Source organism: Phoxinus phoxinus (genome assembly GCF_949152265.1).
Source record: "Phoxinus phoxinus genome assembly, chromosome: 15".
In the NCBI taxonomy this organism is placed as follows: domain Eukaryota; kingdom Metazoa; phylum Chordata; class Actinopteri; order Cypriniformes; family Leuciscidae; genus Phoxinus; species Phoxinus phoxinus.
The window spans coordinates 5,595,807-5,609,706 of NC_136890.1; the positions used below are offsets into that span (position 1 = coordinate 5,595,807).

General features: G+C 41.3%; 2 protein-coding genes across 2 annotated transcripts in view; both read left to right on the plus strand.

Annotated features, from left to right (window-relative positions):
• Positions 1–2,739: 2,739 nt before the first annotated feature.
• Positions 2,740–13,900, plus strand: part of antxr1a (ANTXR cell adhesion molecule 1a) — a 326,460-nt gene continuing 315,299 nt past the window's right edge. The window contains exon 1 of the mRNA XM_079638447.1: positions 2,740–2,830. The gene's annotated coding sequence lies outside the window, so the exon portion shown is untranslated. The remainder of the gene's footprint in view (positions 2,831–13,900) is intronic.
• The window catches only part of disp3 (dispatched RND transporter family member 3), an 83,336-nt gene continuing 72,666 nt past the window's right edge, over positions 3,231–13,900 (plus strand). The window contains exons 1-2 of the mRNA XM_079638399.1: positions 3,231–3,374; positions 10,545–10,659. The gene's annotated coding sequence lies outside the window, so the exon portion shown is untranslated. The remainder of the gene's footprint in view (positions 3,375–10,544; positions 10,660–13,900) is intronic.

Here is a 13,900-nt window from a genome sequence, read left to right on the forward strand (position 1 = left end):
CCGCTTTGTTTAGTTTTTTTGCTTCAGTTTGTTTCCTTTCGTTTGTCTATTCACAGTTTTCACTTTTCAGTCATGTGACTGGTGCGGAGACCTGGAGGGCAAAACATCCATAGAGCTGCAGCACAGGCCTGTCAATCTCCCATCTGTTTCAAGCTACAACTATTTCGATCATCTGTCAAAAGAAGAAAAACTAAAATATGTGAACAAAAAGGACGTTTTGGGCACATGTGATCCATATCCAGCACCTTCTACAGCATTTCTATCACTAAAAACAACCATGACGTTCAAAAAGCTTAACATGAAAAACACTTAAATTGCCTTTATGTATAAAAAAGTGGTGAAAAGATCAAATTCAGTTTTGAAGATGCATACAGGCAAGCAGATGAGCCTAGAATATGAACACAGTTGGTTAAAGGATAATTCCGGTATTTAACACCTTGAGTCTATATTGTAGTTTGTTTTGGATGAACAAGAGTGGTGGACAACATTTTTTTGACAATGGTTCCTCTCTCAAGTTTTTGACTATAAAAGAATTGGCCATGGACCCATTTAACATTGGAGTCAATGGGCATGTCCGAAAATGTCATTAAAACAGCCAATAATGTTCGTTTACAAAACTGTTAAACTCACCGAGTGATTAGTGGTGTTAGTTGATGTTCCAGAAACAAAAAGTGTTGCGAAATACAGTTTCGGTCGTGTTTTATTCGTCATTTTGTAAAATCCCATTGAATTCTGTTGAAGGACTGAGTGCTCGTTAATATAAATGCGCTACCGGAAACGGAAAGGGGGCTGTTTACATTTGGTCGATGTAGTCTTTTTGCTCGCTTCCGTTTCTCATAAGGCTAGCGAGCAGAGCAACTGTTGAATATTGAATATTGAAAGACGTGACCACTGACCAGTGCAATATGAAGTTGAACTCGACTGTGACCGTAAGTGAGCCCAGATATGAACACAGTTGGTTAAGCGTTTTCTTTATAATGTTTTTCTATGGAAAAACGCTAAACGAGAAACTGTACGTTGTGTTTATATTTTGGGTTCATATATCATCAAGGTTTATATTAAATTTGGTCAATTAACATCATATATCACTGTCTTATACATTAGTAGTACAAGCTTGGTAAAAAATACCTTATGGGTAATGGAGGAAAGTAGTTTTGCCCTCCAGGAGGACGTTCCTGAGGGTGTGACGTCACTTGTAAACTAAATACAATGAAAGTCAGTGGGGTCAGATGTTATGTTACTGGATGTTATGTTGTATATATATATTGCTTATTAAAAATTAGGTGACTTGGAGGTGGGCTTACAGGTTAAACTATCCCTTTAAATACATGGAAAGAAAACCTAGCTGTTTCAGATTTTCTGAAGGAAGCTGCTTTGGGAGAATATGTATTTTGAAAAGCACTATACAGATACATTTAATTGAAACTAGCATTTACTTCAGACAATGTCAAAATATGAATTCTTTTAGTGAGGATCATGTAGAACAAACAGCTCAGATCTAAGCCTCCTGTGAATCTGACTGAAGAACGCTAGCGCTCACATTTGCCTCTCGAGGCTGCGACTGTTGAAATCAATAGCGGTAATGCATCACAAGTTTTATCCAGGCTGTTTTTAAGTCTCTGTGGGAAAAACAGAAGCAGTTATGAGACTTTGTTATAAAAACAGCACTTTCTGAAACATCAGAACAGTTTTAAAGTAATTAACAGCTTCATTATTGCTGAATCCTGTGGCAACAGATCAATGGGACATCAATATGCTGCTTGATGTGGCTAAATGACCAATAAAAGAAATTTATTTCTGCAGTGCATTGATTCGGCTAACTTTTTTATCATGACGGGTGGTAATTTCGCTGTTCTGTAAATGCACACAGGCCTGTGAGTGTGAGGTCATATATGGGTCTGTTTCAAATTACCTCCATCTATCAGCTCCGAGTGGCATTGGATTCCAGGTATTAGTGATTAGAGCAGATGACAGATCCTGAGAAGAGAGATTTAAAGGCAATCTCACTAAAACTGCAAGCTGGAAACTTCAGCATTTTATTTTCCTCGGCATCTAGAATCTTTCATCTACACATTCTCCCACACATCCCATTTCAGTCAGCTCTTTCTCTCTCATACTGTATACACACACACCCCTTGCCACATTTGAGGCATAAAAAAAAAAAAAGTATTTGCCTCTTGTTCAGTTTAATTAATTTCATTGCGTTCAACTCACCTAATATATTTATAACCTAAAGTTTACTTAATCCATTTGTGTTGGGAATACTTGATTCATTTTAGTTGCATTAAAGGGCACCTATTATGGAATTTTGAAATTTACCTTTCATGTAGTGTGTAACATAGATCTAAGTGAACAAAAACATCCTGCAAAGTTTGAAATAAGAAAGTGCACCGTATATAAAGTTATTGTCTTTCAAAAGTAAGAGTCGACTCTGAGTCATTTTTATGAATCGTTAGAAGACCGAAGCTTTTTCTCTGACTAGATGACGTCAACTTGTCAAGTTATTTGAATACGATGCGCCCACTTATTGCGCTCCAAGGCCAGGGAAAATATCATGGCGACGAGACGCTGTGTTCTGAAGTGCGACTCAAAAGCAAACTTTTTTCATCTGCCCAAGGAGGAGCATTTGAAGACTAAGTGGCTACAATTCATATATACAGCTATACCACAGAAGTATAGTCCGAGCTGTGTGCTTTGCTCGCGCCATTTTCAAGACGATTGCTTTACCAACTTAAATGCAATCTAACTTGGATTCGCGAGCCGGCTGATATTGAAGGAAGGTTCAGTTCCAAGTGTATTTGCATCAGCTTCCTCCTCCGTATCACAACCTGTAAGTGTTATTAATAATTGTTGCTTTTATGTTTTATGTAGCATGCTTAATTATAATTTTGTTTGTTGTGTAAGCACCGTTTAGCTTCTAGGTCTTCAACGACAATTGTATTGAGATATGTGAAGTGTTTGTCGTTGTTTTCGGAGTTGTCTTAAAGAATAGAGTAATACCTCGTAGTAACGTAACTACATTTATTTTTTATTTTTTTTGTAAAAACGTTATGTTTATGCATCGGGCTAAAGCAAACAAAGACTGATTGTGCTTTTACCACATGAACTCTGGGCTATGCTCGCTAACATAACATTACATTCTTTATCTTATTTTTTGTTTTTTACTACAAACTACAAAGCAGTGGACTATAATCATTATTATAACACAATTGAATTGATAAAAGCATCATTGTACTCCGTGTTAAACAATAAGTATTATCTCTGTAAACACTGCTGGGTCATCTGACCAATCAACGCAGATTAGCGTCGCGCAAAGGAGGGGTTTGGAAAACGAGTCGTTGAACGAATCATTTGGGAGTCGGTGAGCAAATCAGGTAAAAATAAATGCATATTATACGACAACAAAAGTGTTTTTTGTCATTGCATGCATGTAAAACTGTTGTTGGGGACTCCCTAAACAACATTAGGAACATTTTAAATGTCATAATAGGTGCCCTTTAACTGAAACTGGGCAGTGGATTTTTAGCATGCTTTGTATAGTTAGGAGAGTAAATGTTCAAATGAAGTGTAATATTATGGGATAGACTTGTTAATGTTTAATGATCAGTTATGTTTGACATTTAAAAAAGTTTCTGTTATGTTAAAGTTTTTGTGGTTACTATTGTACTGAAGAGTAGGGCTTGCTCAATATAATCAATATACATTTTATATCATATTTATAAAATTAAGATAAACTAAATGTATATATATGTATATGTATATATACATATGTGTATATATACATATGTATATATGTATATATATAATAATTAATTAATAATTTAAAATATGAATACATTCGAAAACATTTACAATTGTTGGTTACTTTTTTATTTGTATTATTAAATCAATAAAAACTATTTATAATTGGAACATTATTATGCAATTGTAGCCTTTTTTTGCCATTGTTCCCAATGATTATGAGCAGCAAATCTGAAGGTGGAGAAGCCAAAGACAGTGTTTATTTCTGGGACGTTTAGGAGGAGGTGTCGGGATTTGTACATTCATGCTCCATGTGTCTCATTGTGCGAGCATGCAGTTTTAAGATTCGCTCTTCTGTCCGCTAGTCTAGTCCTGCTGTGTCCCGCCTTGCCCTCCCTGACCTAGTGACATTTAGTTTTCCCCTTCTGGGCAGTTTTTGTTTGTTTTTTTGTATTTATTACCTCTGCGTCTATGCGCTCTCCTTCAACCTCAAACCTGACAAACTGATCTCAAAGTAAAGGAAGATCCAGTGAATAAAAGTAAGCCAAAAAAAGTTCTTGTCTAAAATGCAAGCCAGTTTATAATAAAATAAAAGTCACAGTGAAGAGTTCTGGACGTGACATCTGTACACAGTGTCACATAGGGAGGATCTAGATAGGTGTATTTTGGCAGACGAGAGGCTTGGTATGGGCCAAAAACAAAGCCTGGATTTCACCTTCACTTGTACGTTTGTTAGGTAGCAGTTTTATAAACGTACAAGTAATTTAAGTGAATACATTTCAGTCTGTTCATCTCACAAAGCTTTCAGCTTCTTGGGATAAAGCTTACAAATGAAATGCACTATACTTTACGATATTGTTATGTGCTTTTTGGAGCTTGACAGACATGATCGGCATCTTCACACCCCATATTCATCTCCTTTTGTGTTTCACGGGTGAAAATAATATGGGTTTGGGGGTCGAGTAAATGAAGATTTTTCATTTTTTGGTGAACCTGTTGCTCCTCATAACTTCTTAATTAAATCTTTTTTTTAAAAACAATTTTCTATAAAATTTAATTAAATCTATTAAATTATATTATCTGTTTTTGCATTTGTTACAAAAAATAGACAGTTTACAACAATTTAGGCCTACAGAAAGCTAATTCTTGAAAAGACTGTACTATAGTGTTCAAACTTATTGTTATCATGAACTTAATGAAACTATAATGTTGTTTAGAGCGTGAACATGAACTTTTAGTGTACTCCAAATCGTTAAAAAATCTTTTTTTAACTGTACTTGAATGAAATTAAAGGTCAATATTGCAACTTTATCATAACAAATGTGTAATTACTAATTACTTAAATACATGGAATACAAGTTTAAACTTAAAAAACGTATACTTTAACCATATCTAGAGTAATAATAGAACCATAATAGAATATAATAGAATTATGAAATTACATATAACGATTTAAAGGTTGAAAGACACAAGAAAATTAATCTATTTGTATTATGTTTTATCCTAATGTCTTTATAATGACAATTCACTATTTGCACAATAAGGAAAACACGCATACACGTTTTGCTAGTTCACTCACTTCTTCGGAACTGTCTTGTTTATTGCAACAGAGAACTTCGTCAATTATAGAACATTACTGGCACCTAGTGGTCACCTTCATATAGCACAACGTTAGCTACATACATAACATTTCCTTCCCACTAAGATAGAATGTGCCTTTAACACAATATATATATATATATTTTCTTGAACACAACTTAAATTACACATTCTTCCGTGCCAACAATATAGATCTATTTGTACAGTTTTTTTTTTTTTTTTTTTTTTTTTTTTTTTACATCAACATAAAACTCAAGAGTGATCTATTTCTGTATACTTGCATGTTGAAAACAGTATGTCCCACAACTCAGACTGTACTACCACCTTCAGTGAACCCATCACCGTTTACTCCTCACGAAAACGTACTGGTGGTTTTCTGCTTCTCACAGGATAACGTTTCACAGTCTCCATTGCTTGTGTATATTCCATAGGGGGTGATTCCATGGACGGGTGTGTTTTTGATGATTCGGAAATCTCAGGAATTTGATTATCATTCTTTTCATGTGGAGGTGTATTAAGGTGCAGTGTGGTGCAACTATCACTATGAGGTAGTACCACCTGCGGGCTTACAGGAAGGTTCACTTCAATCTGCTGATGCTCTGGATCTGGCCGTGTCAGCATCTGGTCCACATGGCGTTTCCAAACCCCTGGTGATCCCACCTTTACCTTGTACGACACCGGTCCAGTCTTTTCCATAACAACACCTCGTGCCCACTTTTCTTCCCCTTTCCTATAATCACGCGCCAGGACTGGCTCCCCAACATCAAACTGTCTGGCCCTAGAGTGGCGTTGGCGTCGTTGTTGTTGAGCATCCTGCGATCGGTGTACTGCTCCAGCAACACTGGGTTTCAGACAATCCAATCGAGAGCGCAGTCTGCGTCCGAGGAACAACATGGCCGGCGTTTCTTTCGTTGTTGCATGAGGGGTGTTTCTGTATGTCAGAAGAAACGCATCAAGTCTCTGACGCACACGTGCCGTGCCTTTGGACGCTTTTAAGGCATGCTTGAACGTCTGCACAAACCGTTCGGCCAAGCCATTGGTGGCAGGATGGTATGGCGCTGAGCGGATGTGTTTGACTCCATTGGCCTTCAAAAATGCACTGAATTCTTCAGCACAGAATTGCGGTCCGTTGTCGCTCACCAGGATGTGTGGAACGCCATAGCGACTAAAGAGGCCCCTGAGCACTTGAATGGTCATGCTGGCAGTGGTGCTGTCCATAATATGCACCTCCGGCCACTTAGAATGTGCATCCACCACGATCAGGTACATATGTCCTTCAAATGGACCCGCAAAGTCCACATGAATCCTTTCCCATGGACTAGAGGGCCACATCCAAGGGTGTAAAGGTGCTAGCCCAGGCTCTTTCTGTACGTTCTGACATGAGTGACACGATTTAGCTTGGAGCTCAATTTGAGAGTCTATTCCGGGCCACCACACATAACTACGGGCCAAGCTCTTCATCCTCACTACACCTGGATGTGCGGAGTGGAGCTCTTCCAGCACTCGGGGGCGCAGTTTTGGTGGCACGACCACTCTCACACCCCACATGAGGCATCCCTGCTGTATTGTGAGCTCCAGCTTACGTAGCAGGAAAGGTGACAGTTCTTCACCTGCGTCCTTTGCAGCTGGAAACCGACCAGTTGAGACCATTTCTAAGACACGTGACAAAGTGGGGTCCGACAAGGTGTCCCGTCTGATCTCGATGCTACTGACTGGTAATGTGTCCAACTGAGATGTGTAGAATACCTCTACCGCGCCCAACGTCTCTTTATGAGTGTAGGAGAGTGGTAAACGTGAAAGTCCATCAGCATTTGCGTGTAAGGCACCTTTCCGGTATTGAATGGTATAATCATGCGCTGACAAGAGGAGCGCCCAGCGCTGCATTCGGGCTGCAGCCATTGATGGAGTACTTTTCAATGGGCTCAGAATGGAGGTCAGTGGACGATGGTCAGTGAGTAAGGTGAACTTATTACCATAAAGGTACTGGTGGAACTTGCGCACTCCAAACACTATCGATAACGCCTCCTTCTCGATCTGAGCGTAGTTTTGTTCCGCCTTGCTGAGAGTTCGAGATGCATAGGCTACTGGTCTTTCCTCACCATCCGGCATGACGTGCGAGAGCACAGCTCCGACCCCATAAGGCGACGCATCACAAGCGAGGCGGAGAGGCAGCTTAGGATTGTAATGGGTCAATACTTCCTGCGATACCAGTAGTGCTTTAGATGTCTGGAATGCTGACTCACAGGCTGGCGTCCACTGCCACTTCTTCCCTTTATTTAGCAGTTCATGCAGTGGTTTCATGACAGTGGCTAAATCGGGAATGAAACGTCCGTAATAATTTAACATCCCAAGGAACGAACGAAGCTGACTGACATTACCTGGTGCTGGTGCGTCCACAATAGCACGCACCTTCTCTGGTGACTTGTGGAGTCCAGCTGCGTCAATGATATGGCCCAAGTATTCCACGGACTCCTGGAAAAATAGACACTTCTCTGACTTGAGATGCAGGCCTCGTTCCTCTAGCCTGCCCAGAACTGCATCCAGAGTTTTTAGGTGAGTCTGTTCGTCAGGACCACTGATAAGGATGTCATCCAGGTAACAGTGCGTATACGGCAGTCCGAGAAGCACTTGGTCCATTGCCTTCTGAAATAAGGCAGGTGATGAGGCTACTCCAAAGGGTAACCGGTTAAAACGAAATAGCCCTTTTTGTGTTGAGATAGTCAGCAGCTCCCTGGCCTTCTCTTCTACCTCCATCTGTAGATAGGCATTTGATAAGTCTAGTTTACTAAAGCGTTGGCCACCTGCTAGAGAGGCAAAAAGGTCCTCAATACGTGGAATTGGATATTTATCCACGCACAGAGCTGGGTTGAGAGTGACCTTGAAATCTCCACAAAGTCTCACTGTGCCATCCTTTTTGCTGACAGGCACCACGGGCGTGGCCCAGTCACTATGCTCCACCGGTGAGATCACCCCAAGCTCAGTCAGTCGTCTTAGTTCAGCCTCAACTCGAGGTCTAAGAGCATATGGCACATTACGAGGAGGACAGAATTTGGGTACACTGTTAGGTTTAATGGTCAATGTGGCCTTAATTCCCTTCATTGTGCCTAGATTTTCAGAGAAAACAGCTGAGTGTCTTTTTAACAACGCCTCCAAGTTGTCTTTCTCACTTTGCTCAATTGCATGCACAGTCTTTAAGTCTTTCCAGTTCAGTTTAATCACTCTCAGCCACTCTCTACCAAACAGTGCAGGTGCATCCACTTTAACTACATACAAGGGCAAATCAGCACATTGCTTATTTAACTTTACTTGCACCCTAATAACCCCTTCTGGTGCCAAAGGCTCACCAGTGTATGTCTTGAGCATAACATCAGTAGGTTGCAGTGGCAGTTGTCCCAGCGTGCTTTTGTACTGTTCCCAAGGAATCAATGACACAGCAGCCCCTGTATCCAATTCCATCTCCATTTTCTTTCCATTTACTACAGGCAGCACTGAGATTCGTGAATATTTCCCTTTTTGCGACATGGAATATAATCCCAACTCACAGTCAGTGTCAGATTTATTTTCCTCACTTTCATTTTCATCTCCTCCTGCCTCAACATGATAAATTCTCTTCTTTCTATCTTTTACATTGCGCTTAAATGCATTACCTTTCTGCTCAGGTTTTTCCACTTTCTGTTTCCATTCTCTGCCATGGCTGCTTCTGGCTTTGCTCTTACACATGTGCTTCGTGTGGCCTTTCCTCCCACACTGGTGACAATCACGCTCTTTGTACCAGCAGTCCTCATCCGTATGATTCATTTTCCCGCAACGGCGGCATTTTTGAGAAAACACTGCGTTCACTTTGAGCGAGCCACTTAACTGCTGCACGTCGCGCGCTGCCGTCTCTGCAGATACCGCGTAATCGACTGCTTTCTGAAATGTGAGATCTTTCTCCGTCAACAGTCGCTTCTGCACAGTTTCACTTTTGAGTCCACAAACAAATCTGTCCCTAAGTGCGTCTTCCAAGTAAGCACCAAACTCGCAATGTTCCGAAAGTTTTTTTAGGACCGCAACATACTGTGCAACTGTTTCTCCTTCTCCCTGATTTCTCTTGTGAAATCGGAATCTCTCCGCGATCACGAGCGGCTTTGGAGAAAAATGAGCCTGCAACGCTCTCACAATATCATCATAATCCATATCTCCAGGTTTGTCTGGAGCAACCAAACTTCTTAGTAATCCATATGTTCTTGATCCTAGCACACTAAGCAGTACCGGCACTTTCTTTGTGTCACTGATCTCATTAGCCAAGATGTAATGTTCGAAACGTTCAATATACGTTGCCCATTGCTCACCGGCGTCCTCAAAGGGATCCATATGTCCGATTATTCCAGCCATGATGTGTCTGCTTCTGGTGTCTTGCACAATAACGTTAGACTCTTCGGAAGCAGACCGACTCATCACTTCACTAGCTCACTAGCTAGATATTTCCCAGCGTGGTTGTTCTTTTACGTCCAAACTTGACAAACACCGGCTGTTAATTCGCCGATGCCGTGAAAAGTCTTCAAGACTACACAACTCGTCGCCAATTTGTATTATGTTTTATCCTAATGTCTTTATAATGACAATTCACTATTTGCACAATAAGGAAAACACGCATACACGTTTTGCTAGTTCACTCACTTCTTCGGAACTGTCTTGTTTATTGCAACAGAGAACTTCGTCAATTATAGAACATTACTGGCACCTAGTGGTCACCTTCATATAGCACAACGTTAGCTACATACATAACAATTTGCATTTATTATATACATACATTTTAATTTAAATTCCAATTCAGTGCCTGAAAACATTACATTCAATTCCAACGTGTGCGGCTTGTTGAGGAGAAATGAGAGAAATGTTTTATATAAGATATTTTTATTTTATTTTTAAACATGCACAGAAATTGACAAGGTTGGGTGGCAGAACACAGAGTGACCATCTCTGATAATGGGGCACGGTATAATTCTATAACAGCCAAACTGGTCAGTTAATCCACCTGGATGATATATTGGTATATTACTACACAAAACAATTCCATTTGTCATAATATCAGCAATAGAAAGATGCTATTATTCTAAAGCACCACCCAGTCACAGAATAGAAAAAGTGTTCTCTTTTGATCCATTCTAGTTCTACAATTTCTGTCCTACTAACAAGTTTTTGCTCTTTATGCAATATCCCAGACCTAATAGCAATTCCATCATCATCATCTGAGTCTCACACACTCCAGTGCTTAAACATGATGAAACCCAGAGAGATGAGACATTTCAGCATGGAGGCACTGAACAAGCAGAAGAGGTGATTATACATGCAGCTTCTCCAAAATAACATATGATGAAGTGTCATAATGGAGCTCATCACTTTTTATCATTTTCCTTGCAAGTGTCTTCAAATATCACACCCGTAAGTGTCGGTGCAGAATGAAACATTTCTTACCTTTTATGTAAAAATGGAGCCATCATCCTAATACATAAACGTATGCAGTCAATTGTTATGCAACAGTCTTTTTTTTTTCTTTTTTACTTATCCAACATATGTATCCATAACCCTATAGGCATAATTAAAAATAATGATTAACTGGTAAATGTGAAGGTTAACGGACAGTCTTCATAAGGTCATATGAAGGGCTACACTTGCTTTAGAAAAAGGAATATGCTTGTGGGTCTTTGTATCTGCGGCGCTCCCGCCTCTACAATGGCAGTTTCTTTAATTAAAAAGCCAGCAGGGATCTAAATGTCATCCTTCTGCCAAATATGCTGTTTAGCATCATGAAGGATACCGTTTGTCTGCATGTTTGTGTGTGTCTTTGACATACGTGTTCAAAACAAGTTAAGCTCTATAAATGCAAAGATTTGAGTGTATGGTTACGCAACTATTGGCAACTATTTCAACTTAATAAAACCGTTTAGAAATAATTTGGATGGCTAAATAACCTGGTGATTTTCCCCACTCCCCCCAGCGTTCCCAGGCGGAAAACCAACCTTGCAACAGGGGGACTAACGTCCCGGTACGTTGGAAATAGGAAGTCTCGTGAGAATCGAGAACGAGCGAGAAACATGAACTGCTTTACGGCAATTCGACATACATGTCAATGTTCTATGATACTGTGTATGATGTGTTACCCACCTTGGTAGACACAGCTCCACACGATAAAGTTGGCCGGCTCCGATAATAACATATGCACATGAGCAGCGGTAGAGAGGGGGAGGAGGGTGCCGCAGGTGAGGGTTTTTTTACGACCGTGCTGTGAAATATACGCCCCAGAGCTGTAGGGGGAGCTCGTTGAGAAAACATGCGACAACAAAAGTGAAAATCAGCGAAGAAATGGCTAGCGTTACCGTGTTCCCCTATAATAACAACGATGTACAAAAAACTAATTTTACTTTTGTAAATGTTTTTTTACCACTACTGGTCTCACTCCCAGTGCGAACTTAGGCCCCATCCACACTACCTTTTGCTACGTTTGCACCTCCCGTCCAGACTACAACGGCAAAAACGAAGACCTAAAACGGAGAAGTTTAAAAACGCTCCGACCCCGTTTTGCGTTTTGAATCTCCGGAGGGCGTTTTAGTGAAGACGGTCAAAACGGAGGACTTGACAAACGATGACGCAGAGGCTCACGCTCGGCTCTATGATTGGGTGTCATCAGTCATGGCGTATCCTTCCCTGATTCGTCAGACACCCATCACATGACCCGTACCCGGGAAGAAAACATGCAAAAACAGCCTGGACTACGTAACGTTAGTGACTGCAACATGGATAACGAATTACAAACTTTACTGATGTTGATGTCTTTGCTAGCAGCTGTTGTGCAAGTAAATTCTGCATTTTACAATGCTACAACTGCCTACATGCGCCTGTTAACACCGGCACGCGCATGCCCAGTGTTGGTGAATGGTCACGGGATCCGCGTTTTCAGTCGTTTTAATGTGGACGGAGATCGATTCTAATACGCAGCTAAAACGCTGGTGTGGACTGTGATCGTATTCGTTTTAATTCTCCGTTTCTAAACTAAAACGCAGTAGTGTGGATGAGGCCTTAGCTTCCTACCACCCCTGTTTCCATGATCAGGAGAGCCCTTGGAGGTCCGAGCTGTAGATCAGTGGTTTAAAGAGAGCGAGAGGGTCTGGGACTCATGTACACCTGGTCAGGTCAGGTCAGGTCATCTTTATTTATATAGCGCTTTTTACAATACAGATTGTATCAAAGCAGCTTCACAGTGATAACATGAAAATAATACAAAAAAACAATTTCATCATCATCCACCTTTAAGGCAGATCTATAATATTGTTGAATATTAAATGTCCCCAACTAAGCAAGCCAGAAGGTAAGGCAACAGCGGCAAGGAACCAAAACTCCATCAGGTGACAGAATGGAGAAAAAAACCTTGGGAGAACCCAGGCTCAGTCGGGGGCCAGTTCTCCTCTGGCCAATGAGTGAACAGTGTATCAAGTTCAGAATGAATCAGAGTATTTGTCCAGTTCCGGTTGGTTGAAGTCGGAGTGGAGAGGAGGAGAGACTGGTTGACACTTCAGGTCAGCGGCGTCGTCGTCGTGTCCTGGCGCTGGTCCTTCATCAGATCTGGATACGGCCTGGTTCCGGTGGACAGCAGTAAACCTCGGGATAGACAGAGAGACTAATATTAGCGTAGACGCCATCCTTATTATGATGTACCAAGTACATCAGGATTTACGGGAAGTGTTCCCGGTCCCGGCTGTTCTAAACTATGCAGCCTAATTATATAAGTCTATAATGTGTTATGTGTATGCTAGGCCGAAGAGATGTGTTTTTAGTCTAGATTTGAACTGACAGAGTGTCTGCTTCCCGGACAATGGTAGGAAGACTGTTCCAAAGTTTTGGTGCTAAATAGGACAAGGATCTACCGCCAGCAGTCGATTTTGATATTCTAGGTATTATTAACTGGCCGGAATTTTGAGATCGCAGTAGACGTGAAGGACTATAATAAGTTAAGAGCTCGCTCAAGTACTGCGGAGCTAAACCATTTAGTGCTTTGTAACTAAACATGCACCTGCATAGGGTGGTTGAGCCACAAGAGGTAGGCCGACACCAGGAGATCTGACACCCCAGTATACCATCTGTCTCAACCCGGGACATGCAGCAAGCTGAGTCCTTGGTTCATCGGCCCATTCACCATCCAATGCCAAATCAACGAAGTGTCTTACCAGCTCAACCTATCACCTTACTACCGCAGAGCACCTACGTTCCATGTCTCCCTCTTTAAACCTTACCATCCTTAGCTTGTCCCTATTCCCACAGGGTCTGGCGCTGCTGATGAGCCTCCTCCTCTATTGGTGTTAGACGAAGGACCGGTGTATGCTGTCCATACCATCCTCGACTCCAGACGATGGGGCGGCCGCCTAGAATACCTAATAGACTGGAAAGACTATAGACCTGAGGAAAGATTTTAGGTCCTGTGTCACGACATCCTAAACCTGGCCCTCCTTAAAGAATTCCCTGCTCTACACCCAGATCGCGCAGCACCCAGAGGTAGAGGCCGTCCACATCATCGCACGCACCG